A 22,276-nucleotide genomic window follows, 5' to 3' on the forward strand; every position below is an offset into this window, starting at 1 on the left:
CATCCATGAGCTGCCCTAGTCAGGATGGGCACCTCTGTCACACAGCACCCCGTGACAGTCAGGGTGAGCACCAGCCCAGGCCTTCTGTGTGCTGGAGAGCATCTGGAGCAGTGTGAGGAGATGGGCCATGAGCACAGTCTCACCATCTCCCCCTGGGAGCATTCAGCACTGGGAAAAGCGATGCCATGCATTTTTGTCAGAAAAGGTTAATTGTCCTGGATGTCTGAAGGAAGAACAATGTATAATCAAAATTGTTTCTTTTTCTTTGCTTTCAACAGGTCTCTCATCCTTTGTTTTGGAGAGATGTAGCCCTCTTCAGACTGGTGAGGATTTTTTTTTTTTCTTTTTAAGTAGTTAATGTTTCTGCTAAGCAGCTAGGAAGCATCCAGCTGTTAAAAGCCTTTAATTGGTGAGTCTGCACTTCTTCAGCCCCTAAGGGCTGGAGACAAATAAGCTTTTCTTTTAGAAATACCAACAATAACTGCAGATATTATTGAAGTCAAGGTGAAAACAGACAAGCCTGACTCACTAATACAGCCAATTCAGAAACTAAGCACACCTATTTCTGTGAAATTGTAGTGCTATACCCAGAATTTTCCATGCTATAAACCAATGATTTTCTGTTCACATTGTTTTGCACTTCTTCATTAAGACCCAGACTACTGGGAAACCATCAGTAACCCCAAAATTAACCTGGAATTTTGTGGCTTATCTCTGCTCATTATGCTAGAGCTTGAAATGCAGCTGTATCCACCACTAGATTCCTAACTTTCCTTAACATGATATTTTGAGATTTGTGAGTTTTATTGCTCTGACATGCATACTAAGCAGCAGTGGCTGAATTCTGGCTTATCTTCAGTTTATTCAAATATTTGTATCTGCTTAAATTATTTCAGAAATTCATTCTTTCTGTGACAAGCACAACATCAATTCCCCACCTGAAATCTGAGTTGTCTTTATAGTGCCACAAATTGCAAATCCTGCAGCAGCTTCTTTTAAAGTTTTTATTTGAAGTTTGTACTGCTGTCTGTTGTGCAAGCATAGAAAGTTGTCCCTGCTGCCTGGTTTAAAATTCAGCTGAATGTACTTAGTATGGTCCTCAGGTGCTCTTTGTGCTGTAGCTGCTTTAATTTGTTACCAATTAATGGCATTGCCAAGGCTGCTTTGGGAAAATGACTGACAGAAAGAAATGGAGTTTGAGGGTAGAGGAGAAAGGATTAAAGCATTCTGTAGTTATGGGAGTAATTAATTAGTGAGGTGGCTTGGAAGATGGGTGGTTAATTCCCCAGGAAAATTCCTCCCATAATCTCTCTCTGCCTTGTGTTTATTTTAGCTCATGTTCTCCCCACACCATCCGCCATTTCCAGCCCCTCACACTGCTTGCCAAAGAGGGGCTGGGTGTTGCCTGCCAGGGCAAGTGGTGTGCAGGATGGTCTGTAGCACTGCTGTATCTTCTCCAGCAAGGCAAAGGTCAGGAATCTCCTATTTCTGCTCTCATTCCCTGCGGCACTTGAAGCCCAAATCCTCAGGACATCAGTCTGGCCTGGGCAGACACACTGTCCACAGAGTCAGGTTTAAGCCAGGTTCTTAATTTATTGCCTGAGAGGTAATATTAATATATTAATCTCAATATTATTACCTGAGAGGGTATAAATGAGATCATTGGTTCAGGTGAGAATTAAACATCTATTTACAGCAATTACTGGTTTATGAAGAGATAAAACCATAAAACATGTTGTTTATGACTTCACTGCAATCTTAGTTGAGAGGCAAGGTTTTCTCCCTTAGGCTAGAGGTGTATCCCAGCAAAGCTTAACTCTGCCAGGACAGTGTGTCCTTCCTGTGTCCTTTCCTTGAAGTCTAGCTCATTGTTTGGACCCTTGTTTCATTACAGGTGTCAGGGAATGGTGTCTCAAAGGGGGTATCTCTGAAGGGTGTTTACTGCCTGAAAGATTCAAAGCATGGCTGAATAACTCCCTTTTCTTGAAATATTTGGGAGCTCTGTATGTAATGATCTTTGTCATGTGGTGCTGTTTAGCGTCAGGAGACTGCTGTGGGAGTGCTTTCTCATCTGTAAGGATTCAAGTTAAATGAAGAGGGTTACTTCTGTGTTGATCCCTCATCCCTTTGCATCCTCCACTGTGATCACAAATCTACATTTTCGTAAACTCTTACACCTTCTGCAGTAGCTTGCCCTTCATTTTTCCCTGCCACGCTCCTCCTGTCCCTTAGCTAAAGATACAATGTGAGCCTTTTTATTTGATTCCCAGTACCCTTTCACACACCTAATAATGAAAGAGCACTGGTAATGTATCTGAGAGACCTGACAGTGGCTTGTAATGCCAAAACTCTGGGTTTCCCATGGATTCCACACAACAAGCCAGAAATTGCATAAATGACTTGTCAGCTGGAGTCTCTGCATCTTCCCACACTTTGACATATCTGATCAGTTCTGTCCCAATTCCTACCTAAAAATAGTGATCCAACCCATACAAGGGTTTATTAAAAAACTTTCTTAATTGATTAAGGACAAAAGAAACTGAAAAGTGTTGTTCTTCACAAGTGTTTCTTTTCTCAAAGTCTTCTATGTCAACATTGCTGATTTTACATATCCAATCCTAATGTTTCTAAATGCTGGTGTTGAAAATCCAAACCACTGTGGAAAATTGAACTGCATTCTTTTTCCATCATCAGAAATAGAAGTCCTGCAATCAGATCTGAGCTGTCAGGTTTATTAATGATGTGTGAAGCAAAACTGAATCCAGCTCAGCCTTCCATGGCTGTGTTGGCTCTGCAATGATAACAGTAGTAAAATCATCATTACAGTTATCACTAAAAAAACCCCAAATAAAATTCAAAGAACCACAGAGGGAGCCAGTATATTGAGTGGGATGATGCTGGTTTCTACAATGCCTCTGCTTGCTATAATCACATTTTAAGTTACAATTTTGGTGTATGCTTAATTGTTGCTGTATTCATACTGAAATAAAATGCAGTATGATGACACTGACTTCCCTGGAGAATGAAGTTATATTTAAAATAAGTTTGGAAGAAAGCAAAATATATCTCTGGAATAACTAAACAACTATTCAGAATCAAACACTGGAACAAGAATTTAACATGCACAGAAATGAGAGAAAATATCCAAAGAGATGATCCTAATCTTTGGGAAGCAGTAAGCCACATAGAAGTTGTGAAGTTAAATGTAAAAAGACAAAATTCTTTTAGTAGGTATGAGAAGGTCTGTGTAGTACTGGTAAATGGTTCAGAGGTTTGAGATTTTCACATTAGAACATTTAAGAGAGCAGAGCTGCATTCCTTTAAGAGTAACTGCCACAAAATATTATACAGTGCAGTGCATTTTTCCATTTCTTCTTATGATGATGTGTTTAGGACTGACTTTGGAAGGAAAACCTTATGGGATTATTCTTCTCTTATTTTCTCTCCTTGAATTTATCTGTAAATCAGGTCTGTGTGAATGTCAATGGCTGTTTGTCATTGAAGACCTAGTGAAACACCATCTGAATTCACAGTTTTGCATTACAAAGCGCAGTATTTAAAGGATTAGAATATAATTTCCAGATAATTTTTAAAAAGAGGATCTGGCAGTCCAATAGGAATACTCTAGATAGTGCTACTTTTTGTTCAATTCTTTGCCTAAATTAGTGTCACACTGTGAATAAACAACTTGGATGTCATCCAAGCACAAAAGTTTTCAAACAGTAATTGTGCAATATAAGCAAGTCAGAAATCCTGATACTGATTTAAATAGCACAAAGATGTTCTTCATGATCAGAAATAAATGTTTTTGAAGGAGACTTTTTAGATGTACATTTTCTTGTTTTGCTTCAAACGGAAATGCTTCATGCATGACTATATCCCCTTGCTAAAGAAAGGGCACTATTTTGGGGTCAAGCTACCATAAAAACCTCGTTCTCAAGCTGAGTCAGCTTGCAATTATTTGCTATTGAACAACTTCCTTTTATTCTTGGTAAGAAAAGTAATTTTGGTTTTTACATTACCCCCCCAAAAATAGATTGTGAGTAGAAAGACACTTAGGGTACATAAGACCCTGTGCACCCTAGGTCCTGATAGTCTGGCAATTGCTCTTTCCTTGTCCATCAATGCTGAAACCCCATCATAGAAAGCCACCAAATTTGTCAGGCATAATTTGCCCTTTGTTCTTTATCCACAACAATCATTAATTAAAGCTTTTCTAATTAAGAACTTTCCAGGCAAAAATGCCACCAGTTGTTCTGAACTAGAATCATGGGCATCAGAAAGTGTAAAGGTAAGCACAGCTGAATATTCACCTGTGTTTGGCTTGTTTAGGTTGCAGCAGTGACCAGGCTGTTTCCAGAAGGAGAGTCAGACCAGAATTAAGCAGTGCAGCAAATTCTTGTTTAGGGCTTCTTGTGGTGTTGAATCAAAGAAAATGACAGGACATAATATTCTACTGCTGTGAATTAGCACCAGTAATTGAAATTTGCTCATTAATTTGTACCTGAGATTATGATTTTTACTAGGCACATTCTATGACATTCTAATGTTATGCTATACCAAGTAAAGCAGTTTCTTCCACAGCAGCTTCTTCCACAGACATCAAAACAAAGAATCAGTATAAACTTTGTATCATGTGTTCCTGCAAAGGAGAGAAATTCAGTCATGTGCACACATTTATTTGGATTATGTTGGAAGGACCTTTCATGCAGTCCTAATTTCAGCCCTGCAGCCACTGATCACCTGTGTAGGGCTGTGAATCCAGAGGTAGCATTGCTGCCACAGACAGTGTTTAGTGCTTGCTGGGAAAGGTTGTGGAGCCAAAGTGAAACCTCAGTCATCCATTTCAGACTGGCTCTAGAATTCCTGTCCCTCCTGGCCAGGCAGCTGGAGCCAGAATTATTGTCTTTACTTCTGAAAGAATAAAGTGTTTGCCTGCACAAACAGGAATATTGTTCCTGAAGTTCATCGCTCTTGTGCTTAACCCTTTAAAAGGAAAACTGGATGTATTTGTGGGTGATTTATCCTGATCAGTTTTTGTGCTAGCATATTTCTTTAGTTCAAATGACTTTCCCTTTTTCCTTTTCTTTTAGTACACACTACACTTAAAATGAGTAGTCATATCCTTTGTCACCTTCCAGTCTGATAAGGTTAAAATCTGAGCTCTCTGTGTTTATTCTGACAGAATAAAACTTTTCTTCTGCTCATCCCACAAACTTCATACTGAACCTTTCTGGGCAGGTGACCAGACTTGTTCTGCACTGTGTCATCAGCACTTTCCCTGTGAAGCTTCCTCAGCAAACACTCTCTGCATTCACTATTTGCAGGCTGCATTTGCTCTCTGTGCTACCTCACATTGGAGTAGTCAGGCCTTCATCAACTCAAGTTTCAAGGTTCCTCTCTTCTCTTAGGTCCAATGGTGAGACCCAGCTTGCAGCAGAAATTCTTGGTACCAAGCCCTTCTGCATCTGGCCTTGCATGTTGCATTTCACTTTGTTTCTATTAAAAAGGCCAAGCACTGTTTTATACAATATGCCAAACCTTAGCAAAGTTAGTACTTCCCACTGTGCCACTGTCAGCAAATTTCATGAAAATGCAGTTCTGCTCTTGCTATTTGAATCACTAATATATGATTGCATACACTCTGGTAATGTTTTACATTACTTACTAAGCACAGCAGTGGTTGTTTCCTAGTTTATTCACTATACCTTCACTCACTCCAAGAACATACATGAGAGTAAATTGTGTACTTCTGTATGATTGCAAGGCTCAGAGAGAAGAAGAGGGTGGTCATTTATTTGCACACTAATAGGTGCTAAGTATTGAATTTTTCCAGAACATTAATAATTATATAAAGGGGAATTTTTTTAAAGTTTCTCTCTTCTACACAGAGCCAAATATGAGCTAGTTGCCAAAAGTATTAATTCTTGATTCTTATCAGATTTTGTCAATAAATCGGTAAAGAGAGGATGTGGTCATTTGAGCAAATAGTCTTTACTGTACAAAAGCTAGCAATATAGTCTGAAATTCCAAGAGAAGCATGCAGGTCTGCAGGGCAGCCAGCAATCTGCTCCTCTCCGTCTGGCTCAGAATTTAACAGTGAGGTTATTCTGTAGCATAAACTTTGCTCCTCCTCTGGCGCATTGGAGAAACAGGGACAATCAGAGCTCTTTTTGTACAGCCAAGCCCTGTCTGGTCTCACTCAGAATGGACATGGAAGGACTGACTGACCTGTCCTCCCTTCATTACCTCTATGGCAGACAGGTCTCTGAAATGAGCCCATGCTTAGGGGGAGCTCAGGGGCTGATGCCACAGCGACTCTGCTGTATTAACCTTTGTGGTCACTGCGTGGCTCTGGCACTCCTCACAAATCCAGTAGAAATAACTGAGACTCAGGAAAAGGATCCTTGGAGAAAGACACAAAATCCAGTGACATTTCTGCTGAGCAAGAGAATGATGTCCCCTTTGGTAAGGCGACAAACCCTATGTGCATTCTCTGCTAGGACAAAGAGAAAGTAAAAGGTGCTCCCTTCGTGATGTTATTTCTTTGCCCTCTGCACAGCCTTTAGATGTCTGTGCCTGGAAAAATGAGGTCTGGTGAAAAAAGTACATTTTGGGGCAGCCTCAGGCAAAGCCACATAATGTTATTCATTTTGTCCCAGAAATCTGCACCCTTATTAGTACTGAAGAAAATTCCAACATGTTGGCGGGGGTTTTTTTCCTTCTCCAAATCACAACAACAACAACAACAAAAAAGTGCAACAGAACATTCAAGCAGCAAGGGGTAACATTTACTTGCATACTGATGTTAGTCCAGCTGATAAGCTGCAGCCTTTCAGTGAAGTTTGTCTTGACTCTTGTGCCTCTTTTCTTCTCCTTCATGCATTGTGATTTGTTCATGATGCAGCCCTATCAGGCACTGGAAACAGAATTATTTCCTTATCATCTTCTGGTGAAAATACTCAACTAAACTTCTATTATTTTCCCAATAGGAATTTCTTTAAACTGACAAAGCTATTTCTGACAAAACTATTTTCCGTATAGCCTTTCATGCAGTCCTAATTTGAGCCTGTTCAAGCAGATTCATTTGGATGGCAAAGAATCAGACCACAACTTTGGTGCTGTATATACAAAACATATTCCTTCTTTGGGCAAGCACAGTGCCCTTTCCACAATGAAATGAGAGCATTTTAATTTGGTGGCAGAGACAATCCAGAGCCATTTGTGTCCATCCAGCATAAGAGGATGAAGGTTGGTTTTGCTCCCTAAACCACTTAAGATTATGAGAGCATGGCGAGTGACCAGCATATGGGACAGTGGGGCTCCCTGTCCCACAGTGAAACCACAGCCTCATTACTGCTCCATTCCAGCTGCAATTCAGCAATTTGTGTTTGGTCTGCTCACTAGCATAAAGTGCTGCTTTTCAGCCTCATAAATACTGAAGTGGCAAGTTTTGCTGATGATCTGTTCTTGTTCCCAGGTTTGGTCTGTCCTTTAGTGGTGGTTGGGGTCTGACACTGGATGCTTTGTGTGGTGCCTTTAGCTGTGGGGTAGCAGCAGATGTGCAGGCTGGGATCCTGCCTAAGCCCTGCTATCAGCTGCACTCAGTGTTGGCTTAACAAATCCTAGGGAAGGAAGAACTGCAGAGAAGTCACTGTGGAGACAAGGGACCTGCTTGTGGGAGTAATCCAAAAACCCTGCAGAATTACTTAACTCCTAAGACTGTCTTAGGTTTGATTATTAATGAAACCTAGGTTTTAAGTTATTATTTCTGTGACACAAAAGCTGAATTTTAAAACATTCTGATACTTAGTAAATGGAAATTCTGAAAGAATCATGAAGCATTTTGCTGTTACTTGTATCTGCATAGCTTGATTCTCATTTTACTCATGTTTCTTCTGCTTCATCTTTGAGGAAAAGCAAAGGCACCCACTTTTGGCATGAATTTAAATCCTAAAGACAGTGAATTTGCACAAAAACCAATATTGCCTTATGTTCTTCCTGCTTCAATACACCCAAAGGAAATACCTAGCTGCGAAGATAAGTGAAATTTTTCTTTCTCAGGCTTTAAAGTTGCAGAAAAATTGTCGGCCTGGCACAATGATTAACACACTGACTTTCTTTTAAACCTAAAAGAAGGTAGTATTTGTCTCCTACATTTTACTTTTCTAAAATTGAAGCCTCCAGAACTAAAGGCTGCCCTGAGAGTCTCCAGCAGTACAGAAAGGGAGCCCTAGATAAAACATTTGCTGAGAACCAGGTGTTAGCACATTTTCTGAAAGAGAAAGATTACTTCATTGGCACAAAATTTCAGTCTCTTTTAAGGTAGTCTATGCCACCAACACTTTCTATTCCAGTAGGGTAATTCTTTGCCAATACAACCTCAGTTTATTTTGTCCTGTTTCATGTTAAATTTTCTTCCAATTCACCAGTAGGGATCCAATTACCAAGAGTCTGCTAAGACCTCACCCTTCACACTTTTCCAAGTTCTGTCCTGCAGAGGAATAATTCTTCTACTATCCTCTAATGAACATGTCATTCATGTGTGCAAGCATTGCTATTATCACCTTCCTAATGACCAGAAGAATGTAAATGAAAATGTCTTTGGTGGCAGGAGCTTGTCAACTGTTTTGATTACCATGAGAAGAAAATCAGTCTGGGCCTGGAATCTGTATAATAACTTTGTATTGGAGACAATTTTTTCTTGTATTCAGCCTGAAAAGGCAGACTGTAGCCTGCTGTATGGTCTTGAGCTGCACTGGAGAAACACATCAATCTTCAGGAGGAAATTACACCGGCCAAAGGTATTTGGATTGTTTATAGCCTCCCCCTGATGAGATGAGACGGTATAGATTTTTAAGAATCCATTTATCTTTGTATATCTTGAGGGTAATAAGTAATATCTCATTAAAAAAAGATCTTAAAAAAGTAAAAGAGAAATACCTCCTTTAGAATTAACACTGTAATTAACTAGAAGTAAATAGGAGAGGTTGTCAGGACTTGTAACAGATGTTCCTTGCCATGTCACCACAGCTTGGAGCACTGCCGATGTGTCATGCTGGAGAGCTTAGTGAGAATCTGTTCTGAAACAACCTGAGGAGAAAGAGGAGAATAGTTTAGATGCACATATTTGCTCAATATTTGATCAATATTTTCTGCTTACCAACTGTTCTTCACAGAAACAAAAAAAATATATTCTTTATAGCTGTGATAACTGCTTGGCAGGTGTGAGTAAAATATTTTATATGCTGTTTTGCTCCTTTGACCCATCCTGAAACTTTCTGAATTTGTAGAAAGACTTCCTTGCTTGGAGTGGAATTTTTTGCACTTCTGCAGAAGCAGAAACATTTGTCTTTCCTCCATTGTATCTCTCTCATTGCACTCCACAGAAAATAGCAGGGGGGGAGTGCTAACAGCATGCATGGGAGCAGTCTCATTATTTGTGAGCTGATTGTGTGGAAAACATCTGTTTTCTGCCCAGCTTCACTTGTTTGTACACATCCACTGCTTCCAATGATGCAGTGCTGAGGAGAAAAAGGGAAACAGAACACAGCAAATCTGCCATGCTTGTTGGTTGGCCCACTGTCTCTCAGCCCCATGTTTGCAGTAGCTTCCAGTTCATCAACAAGAAATGATGAGCTACTGAACTAAGTGTATTAGCTGAACTCCTGTCAGTACTGTACTGACATCTAGGGAGTCTTCATTTGTGTATGCAGATCAGTCAGCTTTGTCTTTGCCTTTTTGCACTGCAGCGTGGACCCCTGAAGCCCTCAGTCCCATTATTAAGTTTTGAGTGCTCTGCTTTCAGCTTTCTGCTGGACATAACCATGTGATAGCATAAATCTGAGTGGTGAATGACAAACAGCACTACTCAACTGTACCAAGAGTAGAAACAGGGCTACAAATCAGGAGAAACATTCATTGTATTTAAATAGATCTTTACATTTATCAAACTTCAAATCTGTGATCACTTTTGTCTCCCCCTTTTCATCTGAAGCAGTAGAAGAAGTTTCTGTGGGGTGGACATTTGAAAAGGAAAATGAAGCCAAGAGCATTATGGTTCTTAGCCATTTCCAGTCAGCTGCTTTTCTTCACTGATGGATTCTACTACTTCTTATAGAGCAATCTTTTATCTTTCATACTGGGATGCTGATGGGTCTCATCAGTTAAGTTCAGCAAGGTCCTTTTCTCATTGGGTGATCTTTTTTGCACTGGCCATCCTCACTGCAACCTTGACTCTGTGCTCATTGTTTTCTCTCAATTCACCTGAATTCTGCTGCATGGCCTGTACACGCCTGCACATTAATTGTGCAGTACAGTTTGACTCAGCATGAGCCTTTCTTACAGCAATATCAGAAGGTCCCAAGCAAGACCAGGAATTCAGCTGTATATATCTACTTGTATAGCAAGAGGAAACATTGACAAGAGAACTATCAGGGCAGGAGTGGGTTCTTACCTCCCTGGTTTAATCCTTTCACAAGCTTTACATTATTCATGCCCTCCAAGACTCTTTTATGCAGTACCTCATGGCCTCTTTCAAACTGAGATGAAATCCTGTGACTCTAAGTCTCTGTTATCTGTTCATTATGAATATACTTCCTAGAGCAGGCTTTTCTAAAATGTCTTATCTCAATGGACACAAGTGCCTGTACATATTCTGGTGTTGCTAATGGACCCAAATTCTTTCTCATTTATTTCCTTAAGAAGGCTTCTTTTCTTCCCATGGTGACTTTCTGACAATAAGGTTGGATAAAGGGCAGCCCTTAGTGTTTCTAAATTGTATCTTTATTTGGCCCCACACTGATATAATTCTGTCCCATAAAGAGATGTTTTACAGAAATCCCACAGGGAAATTCTGCCATAAGCTTTCAATCTTCACTATAGACCCTGGACTCCATAAAACATTCACAACTGGGAAGGGGGCCAGGACATGTGAAGATAGGCACAGCCTGAAGTTGGTTCAGATGACTCCTTGTTGGCCTAATTTCATCTCTTCTAACATGGGGTTTTCCAAATGAAATTAGAGTTCATGTTGTATAAACTATCCCATGATCAAAAACCAAAAAATATCTGCTTGTAACATCAGCCTTTAAACCAGATGTTCATCTGCATGATTTTTCTGTTTCTTGCCCCATCATTCCCTGCAACAGGCAGGACAGAAGGGAGCGCAACTTTTGTTTCAGATCCCTTGACCAGTTGTCCCAAGGTTCTTAGGATGGCTCAATATTAGAGGCTCTTGAGACACAAGCCCTCCAAAAAATCACGCTGGCTTTGCTCATAGAGGATATGATTGTGTGCACCCTGGAAAATGACTGCACTTGAACACAGAAGAAGAAAAACCTTTCTGGAAGAAATTCTCTTCAACTTTTTAAAAAATAATTTCTATGTTATTCCTCAGGAAAGGTTCTCTCATAATCCTCACCTTTTGTAGGGGGTTATGGTAAAGAGCTTCTTCTGTAAAACAAATATTAAACTGGTAGTGGAGGAATTCCTGTTCCATCCCCAAAAATAAAGTCTGATCATCTACTCCTTCAGTTCTACCTCCAATGTCGTCTTCTTAGTATATCACCTAGAAATATGTCTGTGTTCAAAGCCAATTCAATAACATTGTAAAAAAATCTCTTTTTAAAGTATTGGTTATTCTTTCCATGGCCAAAGGCAGCAGTCCAGCATCCATAAAAAATCTTAAAAGAGAAAAAAAGTGGGCAAAATACACCACTGCTGGATCTGCTCTTTGCACATTATATTTTGCTAATGTTGAGTAAAAAAATAAAAGGCAGAGAGGTGCACCATATTTCACCCACCTGAACCCACAGACTTTGCAAACAGTATGGCTGCATTATTCTACAGGAAGAATATCAGTAAACATCCCAGCAAAAGCCATTTTGCAGTTCAAGGTGATTACTGCACCTTTTCCATTTCTATTGGTATTTGGTAGGCACAGCTCTTTTTCTTGTTAACTCTTCTCACTTCTCCCTTTTCTCCACTCTAGTCCCACGTAAGTTACTGTTCTGCAAAGACTGGGATTATTTACCTCATGGTTCTTACAGGGCAGTGCAGCTTGCCAGCTTTTGCTTCAATGCACTTCTTGTATTGTTTGTCTCATACAATGAAGGCCAACCACAGTGTCCAAGGCAATTGTATTGCAGAACAAATAATAATGATCTTGTGCTGGAGAGGGCAATGATCTGGGCTTTTTTTTTCCCCTTGGACACAGAGTATTTGGCTCTGTTGACTGTTCTATTTACAAGTTGGATTAGTACCCAACTTGAGTACCCTTGAGCTCTTTTTACTTTGTTATACTCATAGTCCCTGAAAGTAATTGTGCTTGGATTTCTGCAATCATGACAACTCGATCTTGCAAAGTGCTTTTCCTGCATAGATCTCAAAGCACTTGATGTAGGAAGTTAAGGTAATTCTGCAGATGTAAAATCCAGAAACCTGAGGAGATGGAGGGAATTGTTGAAATTCACCCAGAGTTCGAATAGGAAAAAACCAAACAACAATGACATGGAAGATTATTAGTTGTTAGTATTCCTGATATTGCAACATAACTATCTTGAAGGAAAAATACAGTTTCCAGTTTAGGGGCAAGCAGAAAGAGCCTGAATACAGAGGAATTAATTTGCATCTAGCAGAGTGGTTTTCAAATTATAAAAAGTGTCTCTCTTTTATTTTAATTATTTCCACAAGAAATAATATTTCCTGTTCTAGTACAGGACCAAATCTCTCTATCCTCACAACTTTTATAGTAATGCAGTAGATCAAGACTTTTTAGCTTCTCTCTCCTTCAGCATGACTCTGTTGTTCTGGAACCTGCTCTATTTCAATCAATGGGTAGATGCAGTACTCAGGGAAACACAACAAAAGATGATAAATTCCATGGAGAAGGTGAAGTGACTTTGGCCACTAGAAGAAAGACATGAAGATTTTAATTACCCCTCAAAACCCTAAAATCCTACCACTAGAAATATGGTCTCCAAAGTCCACTGTGCATCACAAGTCATATGCCTATTTTCAGCACATTTTAGGTAGTTTGGTTGAAGAAGAAGTTATTTTTGACTGTTAACAAAAAGTAGGTAGCACCAGCTTTCCATTTTTAAAAGATGTGTACAGTGATGATACAGACCTTGGCATTTTAAAACTTCCAAATAATTTTTGACTTGAATGGGACCCCCACATCCAGGTAAATATCTTTCCACTGTCATTTATACCAGCCTTAGGACAACTAGCATTCTCTAGATGAGTATCCAGATTATACAAAGCAGGTTTAGATCCAAAGATTCCTCACAATGTTACAAGGAGTATAAATGACAAACAGCTGCATTAAGAGTTTCCCATCTTTGTTGTCCAGGTCAGCCTGTGACCTTCATGGTATGTATACTTCAGTAAGACATAAGTAGTTTAACATTCATGTCAAAATCATATTATCTGATACATTAAGAATTCTTACTAAAAATGGTGAAAAAAACTTCATTAGGTAAAAAATTGATGTGTCTTCTAATTAAGATCAGAAGACACAGGCTTATATAACTTTAGTGAGTTAGGATTTCACAGGAAAAATATTAAAACCAAACTGCACATTTGAGACACCCTACTGTCCATCATCCAAACACAGCAGTCCACTTTGAAAGAAGGAAGCTGAAGACCCTGTCTTGATATTGGTTTTCTTCTCTCATACACTTTGTAGTCATGACCTTCGTGTTTTATCATTGATTTCAGTTATGTTGAAATCAAAGTTTGACCCAAATAGATGACTGTCAGCATGTTCACATGCTTTTGCAGCCCACTTTGATCATTGTGGGCAACAGAAAAGGTATGAGAGGCTCCAATTGCAGGCACAGATCAAGCTGTGGGAGGGACAGGTTTGGCACCCAAGTCATCAGAAATCATCTGAGAGCAGGGCAACCACATCCTGTTGGCTCCCTTTAAAAACTGGATCTTGAATCTCTTCTTGGCTTTCTTCCTTCTCTTTTAAAAGGGAGTATTGCCTCACTCTATTTGCTTAGGCAATACATTCAGTGGGGTCAAAGATCATCTTTTCTATGCAATGGAGTTACATTCTTTAATAAGAATCTTTTGTTGTAACCACATTGCAAATCTCTCTGATAACAGCTGAAATACTCTCTGGAGTCTTGAACACAATGTTTTCTGTGAGCCTTTAGCCTCAGTGCTTAAAAAAAATCCAGAGTAAACATCTTCTAAATTATTTTGATATTTTAAATTTCATTCCTTTTGGTTTTTTTCTGAAGAATGGAGATTTTTGAAGAAATAGTTTGAAGAAACTTTCAGTGTGCTCTTAATTTGCAGATGAGAAGTACTGATTTGGCTCTAACAGGACACTTACATGCTCCACAGAGACATCAAGTACAGAGATGTCGTGTGGCCTCTTCATTTAATGGAATGACAGCACGAGGGAGAGAAAGCACTTGAGGGATTAATACAAACACTACTTTCAAGATGCTTCTGTTTGAAGGAACTTGAGGAAGATTCCATCATTCTGCTCAGATGAATTCATTGCAAACAACCTAAAGCAAAGGCTGTAAGGATTCATTAGCCATGTGAGAACGGTCCAGGTCCAGAAAGGCACAAAGGCTGAGCTTATTTTTGTTAAAAAATTTTGCACTTAGCTGTCAGTACCAACATTCATATCCTTCCCACCTGCACTAAAAAATATCTCTTTTTCTTCTCTATGAGTCTTACTTTAGCTACAGCTCATAAATCAAGTCACTAAGTTCAGCTAGTTCTTTCACTGCAACATAGCTGAAAGCACATCCCTCTTCAACTCCCACTAAAATAATCTCTCATACATGTTTCATCAAGTTACCTCTACCTAGTCCTCCTAATTCCCACAGTAGACAAGAGTTACAGCAAATCCCATAAAGCACTTTCTGTTTGTATCAGTTTATACCTAACTCAGCTCCAAAAGCAATTTAGAATCTGGACAGAGAAAAGCCTGAAGCCAAATGTGTGAACTACACACCTGGCAAGGTGCAGGTACCATGTTTAAAAGGGAAAGGAACACCTTTCAGGAGTTTTTTGAGGGTAGGGCTGGGTCTATGGAAGTGGTGCCCTGTTATTAATATTAGAAGGGCTTTTAACTGAAGTTCTAGGGAGGTTGTGGAAATCATCACCAGGAGTCTGGGAAAAGTGTCCTGCTGTTCACTGGAATGGTGCTTTGAGAGATTAAAGTGTATGGATCAGCCTCTCTTCCTATGAGAGTATCTTTTCTAATACTTTCCAGTCTATCACCAAAGTGGTGGCTGCTAATCTTTTGAAAATCCTTCCTAGCCCATGTCACAGTATCTCCACAATATTGCTTCCTTCTGAATTCACCATCAAATTCATTTGGTTCATCTCCACTTGCAGTTCTCTGAGCATAACTTCTGCATAAATCTCCACTCTCTCATCAGCCTGGTAGTTCTTGCCATATTGCTTTTCTATCTCATTACCCCTTCCCTTTCTCTTTATTTGCTCTGTATTTCCATCCATAACTTTAATGATCTCTCAGTCCACCCCATTAGAAAATCTTATCTCTAGCCTTATAACATCTCAGAGGCATTCAGATGTTAGTTCACACTGCTTGGTTAGGCAAGGAAAATGTCCTGTAGTGCATCATGTATTGGTAAATTAGCATCTCAGTACTTATTCATCACCACTGAAGACAAATTATTTGAAGAGCTTCACTGTTCCTGAATTTGCATTTTTTCTTATGCTGGATTATTAAGGAAAGGAGACAGGTACAAATAATTGTAACTTTATGTAAGAATTTGGATGTCAAAATGAACTCATATGTGTTGGGATAGATTCCTATTGCTGTCTTCACATCCTTAAGATATTCACAGTAATTACTCTTCTGTATTAAAGGAGAGGTGCATAAGGAAAGCACAAATAGGAAACTGAAGACAGGACTTGAGACTTTACTCTGATTTTCATTTTTTCAGGATTATTTAGCAAGCAGATCCATGGAGAAAATACTCAAATCCAAAACTCTGCTTACTTTAAAATGCTCAATATTGGATATGAGGGTGAATCTGTCAAGCTGGTTACAAAGAATCATATTATAGTATATATTCTCTAGATTACTAGGATAACACTCTCCCTTAACATTTACAATGGACTTTCACAGATGAAAACTGACTATATTATATGTGAGAGCTACCAGACCTGATGAACTACAGAGGCCATACATACCTGGACATCAGTGTTGTTATGGCAATTGCAAAATGGAAAGACCCTTGACGTATTTGGAAGTCAGAAACAATTATTTCTCTGTAATACATCCTGTGCAAATTGTGGTTATGCAGAGTGATTCACATTTCCCTGTGCTTATCAGAAGTTAACCCATCAAAAGGGGGTTTTTGGTTCTACAAAACAATGGTTCTAGAAAATGCATAGGTTGTGCCTGATATTATTTAGGTACCCCATGTAGTTTTAGCCACAAACTGAAGCTAATATTCCCTCAAAGAACAACACTCCCCAATTTGAAGCTTCCTTGTTATCTAAGAGGCACAGAAACTTTCCTCAGAACAGCAATAAAGATGGAAACACCACTTACCTGTCTATATTTCTCTTTCTCATTTTTTCCAGTATGGGCTGTGCACTAAATGTTCACATTTTCTGTGCATGGGTGACCAGGGTATTCACTACAGTGGATTTCTGAGAATGAATATTGAGTCTGGCAGTATGGAGAACAAGGCAGACTGACTAAAAGCACCACCACACAGGCAAAGCTGAGTTCAGAAATACACTTTATCTCCTTCTGTTTCTGTTTTTTTGTGAGATGATTTCTCCTGCATAGTGCACATTTTGTTCTTCTTTCCTGTCTCCTCCCTGTGGAGTCAGGTCACCATTATCGTTTCGGTCTCCCTGAAGCTTTTTATGACTTCTGCTATCACTAAATGAAATATTTGCTCTCTGCACTCTTGTCACGTCTTGCAAGGAAGCACTGAGGCTGGAATTTAGCAGCCCTGTAGAGGAAGAATAATTCCCAGACAATGTTCTACAAATTGACAAATTCCCTGTGCCTTTACAGTGTGTAACCATCAGTAGCTGTTGTCTTTCCCCACTTTATTTTGTTTCTTACCTGAGTGCATATCGGGTTACCTCCATGGGCTGCCTGGGGCAGACAACTTTACAAGATTTTTTTTGATGTTTGTGCCATCAAACATTTTCATCCCTTTTGCCCAGCAAACACTAAGAGACTTGCACTTATTACATTTTTGTGTTTTTGAGAACAATCAAGGTTCTGCTGTGCTGATTGATCCCTTGTGTTCTGCAGCAGTCTCCTGTCTACATTGCAGATAAATTATGCAAGCAATGAATGGCCATGAACTCTGAATAAGGCCTATTTAAAATAGTAGGAAATAAATGAGGAAGTTGATGATTTTCATGAAATCTGTGTAGATTGCAACTTATTTCAAGACTGAAGAATCCTGCCTTCGAAAGGGTCCACTCCATGAAGGGAGGAGTTTTAGTTATGATCCTAAAAATAAAACAATGTAAAGAAAAGATCTGTGTGTAATTACCAGAATAAAATGAAATTATCATGTTCTTTCAGGTGTGCTGTAAAACAATTTAGTGTCTGAAGGCTTGAGCTATGGTATCTTCCTCTTCCCTGTGCAAAGACTGCAATTTTGTGTTAGAGACATTAACAGCTCTCCCAAAGCCTTCATTTCTATCAATAGTAGACAGGGAGTGGTTATGAAATGCTTCACATGATTTTTTCTTTTTATGCTAAGACACTCATGAGGCCTGTAGCCATTCTGAAGTATTAAAATAAAGCATCTATCTCCATTAAGGGATTAACAACAACCTGCTCTCTGTTTTATAAACATTTTATTTTCTAGAAGAGAGACAAATATCCATGCATTGAAACAGCAGGAGTCCAGTGCTGTGGAAAGAAATTGGTGCAATCGAATGAGATTCTTCATTAATTGAAACTGATTAGTATATGGTTATCCTTTTGCCAGCCCATCCCAGTAGTCTCCCACAGAGATGTGGACAGTTAAAACACAACTTCTCCATCTGCTTCTCTTCATTGTCAGGGATAAGCTCTTGGTTTTTTCCCCTCCCTTCTTACTCATCCTCCTTTCTCCCTTTTCCCCCTGCTCATTTCCCATCCCATGCTCATTTCTCTCACCTCATGCCCTTTCTCTCTCATATGTGTTTTGAATAAAGTATGCATTTCACCTTGCTTTCCTGAGATTAATTTTTGTTCATAGTTTCCAAGGATCTCTGTGGTATCCTAGACCATCACACCACCATCAAACTGAATGCATTTGTGATTATAAAATTTAAAAAATAATTATAAAATTAAGGATCTCTGAAGACCATAAAAGGAGCTAGTGAATGTGGCCAGGGTTTTGTTTTTCCTAGGTAGTTATCCCATGTTTGTATTTTACCTATTCAAATAGGTGATTACACTGGAAATGTCTAGTTTGATGTATGTTGTATGAGAACAAATGCAAAAACAAAAATTTTTTTCTGACAGGATGAAACATTTGAAACAAAAATAAAAGTTTATAAAAAAAAAAAAAAAAAAAAGAAAACACAAACCCAAAGAGCAATTACATGAAAAGGGATGTCTTGCTGGAGTTATGTCCTACTTGCTTAGGTCAAGGGTTATTCAAGCACAAGTAGCTTTGTGTTTCTCTAACAAACTATAAAAGATTTGGATGTATTTTGTATTTGTATTCAGATGCATTTGTATTTGGATGTATTAGTTGGTATTTCCAGCAGCAGGTGCTGACATAGTTTTGGACACAAATCACAACATCCAAGTGTGCTTCATGTCACAGCCAAAAGAAGGAAAAACTAAACTAAGCTACAGATTTTAACAAAATTAGTGCATTCATTTATCAAATTTCGTATCCTAAGTGTCTTTTTCACAAAATGATTGCTGATCAACAGATTCATAGCAATCTTTTGAAAAAATACATTATTATGCAGCTCTCAAATACAGAATATTTGTGAACTGAAGAGTGGTAATGTTCACTAAATGCAACCAATATAAACTATATTCATTTAAAATAATTAATGGTATTCTAGACCCTTAAGAGACTGTCTGAAATTGCTTTATCTTTTATTCCCTGTATTTCTTGATATTTACTTTGCAATGGGAGTGAAAAAAATTAATTCCTTTTTAATGCACAACCAATGTTTTGGGTTTTAATAATCCTTTAAATTTTTCCCTGTAGTCTAAACCAAGTTACTCTTGGTAACAGCCCTTCACTTCAGCGCCCTGTCTTTAAAGGGTGGTAAGGAGACTTCTTTTAGTCATCTTTTTTCCTGTCACTTCTATTTCAGTTTAAAGTAATTGAAGGCCATAATTCTCTTTTTCTTTCTGAAATATTGCTTAGTCCAGAGATGCCTGATACTGGCTGGTGTCACAAGAAGGTGTTGCAAGACAAACAACCCACAATCTCACAACTTTTTTAATAATTCAATATAATTTATAATGTGCCCATCTTGGGTGCTTTTATTTTCCTAGTGGAATTCAGAGCTGTTCAATGTTCAGAAAGCAATTTCTCTGGAGAAAGCTGTGGAAGGTTCTGTAGGGAAAGGCAGTGTTAATTTATTTTTTTGTTAGCTCAGTTTTCTGCCTTTAGGACTCAGCATATGCAAAAGCACCTATTGAATCCTCTATAGTGGATATCTACTAATCAATAGGCAATTTTGCTCTTGCTGAGTCCAAATGGAAAATGATGCAGCAGAAAAAAATTGCTAGGCTAAAACTTGAAGTCCTTAATTGTTCTTGCCTTTATTTAATCACATCTCTAAGCCAGAGGAACTGCAGGATTTGTTGTAAATATTTGAAATGTTGATAACCACATTTCACCAACAATCTGCATATTTGGCCTTTGGTAAGAGACTTCAACACACATTAAAAAAAAAAAAAAAGCTTTTCCTTGGTGCAGCCTGAATATTTCTGAAGCAGATAATTCTTATTATATTGCAAAAAAAAGGAGTAACAAACATGAAGAGGGATGAGGCAGGTGAAAGTAATTTTCCTCTGAGCAGCCAAGGATTTAAAAGAAAAGGGTTAAGCATTGTTGCCCATCTTTCCACCCACTTCATAAAATCTCAGACTAAAAAGTTGCAAATCCTTACTTTTCATGAGCTTCCTTTAGTTCCTCTGGGACTTAGAAAGGCTTTTTCCAAAACAGGAAGATTTTGAAAACCTTTTCGTTGGAGACTGAGTTGACAATATGAAATTTTCTTTGTGTTCCTTTGCAAAGAAACCCTATGAGGAAAACAGTTTTTCAGTGCTTAGAAGTTATTTATCACACTGTTTCTTCATGTGTTTCAGAAAACTTCTGTTCTAACTCCTCAATTAGGGAAGTCCTGAGCTTCCTTCAGATAGGAATAAAGAGGATTTCAAATATTTCTTCTTTTTTTTTGTCCCATCACCATCTGCCATCTTGTTGCTCCAAATGTGAGACATACAGGATTACTAAAGCTTTATTGTACCAGGAAAAATATGAGAGGATAAGAGAAAAGAAAGTTTGAGTGAGATATGAAGATGATGAGTTTCTACCAAGCCGGGACATCTCTGACTCCAGTGGCAGACAATGACTTGAGGCCATTACAATGAGTGGGATAAAAGCATTATGTCAGTGTCATGTTTCATGAAAAATCCCTTTGCCAGGATTTCTTCTCCTGAGAAGCTGGGAAGCTTCAGCTTCTCCATGTTTTGCTCTTTTGGAATGTGATTTGGAGAATTGTTTACCCAGCATGTGAATTGTTTTTAATTAATGGTCAATCACAGCCAGCTGTATCAGACTCTCTGAGTCAGTCACAAGTTTTTATTATCATTCCTTTCTAGCGTTTTGATGTCTCCTTTCTCTTTCTTTAGTATAGTTTTAGGATAAAATTTCAATATAATATAATATAATATAATATAATATAATATAATATAATATAATATAATATAATATAATATAATATAATATAATATAATATAATATAATATAATATAATCATAAGCCTTCTAAGAAATATAGAGTCAGATTCATCTCTCACCTCATCCTAGGACCCACAACACTGCAACAATTAATAACCACAGCATTATCAAAGCAGCTTGATTCCCAACAGATGTGAATAATTCCTGCACAATTCCTGAGATCCGGGCAGAGAACATGGAATTCCTTCATTTCAGTTTGCTACTTACCAAATGAGTCCATTTTGAATAGAGCAGGATTGGGCATTTTGAGCTGGTCCATTCCAGTCCTGAGTAGAATGGAAAAACATCAGCTCTCCAGTGGATATTTCCACTGGATACAGACACTCTTCCATATCTCCAGTGACTCTTTCCAGAGCAATATATCTTTTGAGCACCTTCCCAGTCCCTGCCTCAGGTACCAGTCTGTGGTATATTTCAAGAATACATGACCTTATAAAAAGCCTGCTTTTAAACATTGGGACATAATTAAAACCTCTGAATTTTGCATTTGTATGTTCAAACCTGGCACCAAAGGCGTTAGCAGCTGCACATGTAAATAAAAAGAACAGTTGTGCATTTTAGCACAACACCTGTCTCTGGCAAAGGTATCTTTGGATAGGAGAATTATGACAGATAAGCAGAGAGTGTGTTTGAGATTTGGAACTGGCTCATCTCTTTCCATCTGTCTCTAATACAAAAGTAAAAATCTCCTCTGTAATTTTTGAGTGTGGAAGTTGCCATTGTTTATGTGTTAAAAGTCATGATGACCCTGGCAACTACACTCAGAAACTCAACTCTTTGGGATGAATTTAAAATGTTTTTCTCAGTTTAGGATTCATCAGTGGGAAATATCTTGTTAAAGGAGAGTGTGTCATCATTGAAAGTCTCTATCCCATCAGCAGTTAACTTTCCTATATAATGATTTTTTACACTACTCACAGTCCAACCAGCTCTCCTGTGCAAGACAGTGAGGCCTTAAAAATCTAAATGATCCCCCAAGCACATGTTGCTCATTACTGATTATCTCTGGGGTATGTAGAGCTGAAACCTCTCTTCCTCCTCTGTCAATCTTCCCCTCTCAATTTTCCCTCCATTCTAAGCTTAAGCCATGTTTCCATCACCACATCAGACCAGGCTGTGGCACGGATTTGGTCTGGATCAGAACACACAGTCAGGGTTGTACCCAAACACTGACAAAAGCAGAACCTGACTTTCTTCTCCCAAGTCAGCTGTGGGAAGAAAGACAAGAATTAACTGGGCACAGTCTGTTCATATAGGGTAGACCTGTTCTTAATAAATAGGAAAACAGGAGTCTTTATGGGAGAAATATAT

The sequence above is a fragment of the Melospiza georgiana genome, chromosome 4, assembly GCF_028018845.1.
Source record: "Melospiza georgiana isolate bMelGeo1 chromosome 4, bMelGeo1.pri, whole genome shotgun sequence".
Taxonomy (NCBI): domain Eukaryota; kingdom Metazoa; phylum Chordata; class Aves; order Passeriformes; family Passerellidae; genus Melospiza; species Melospiza georgiana.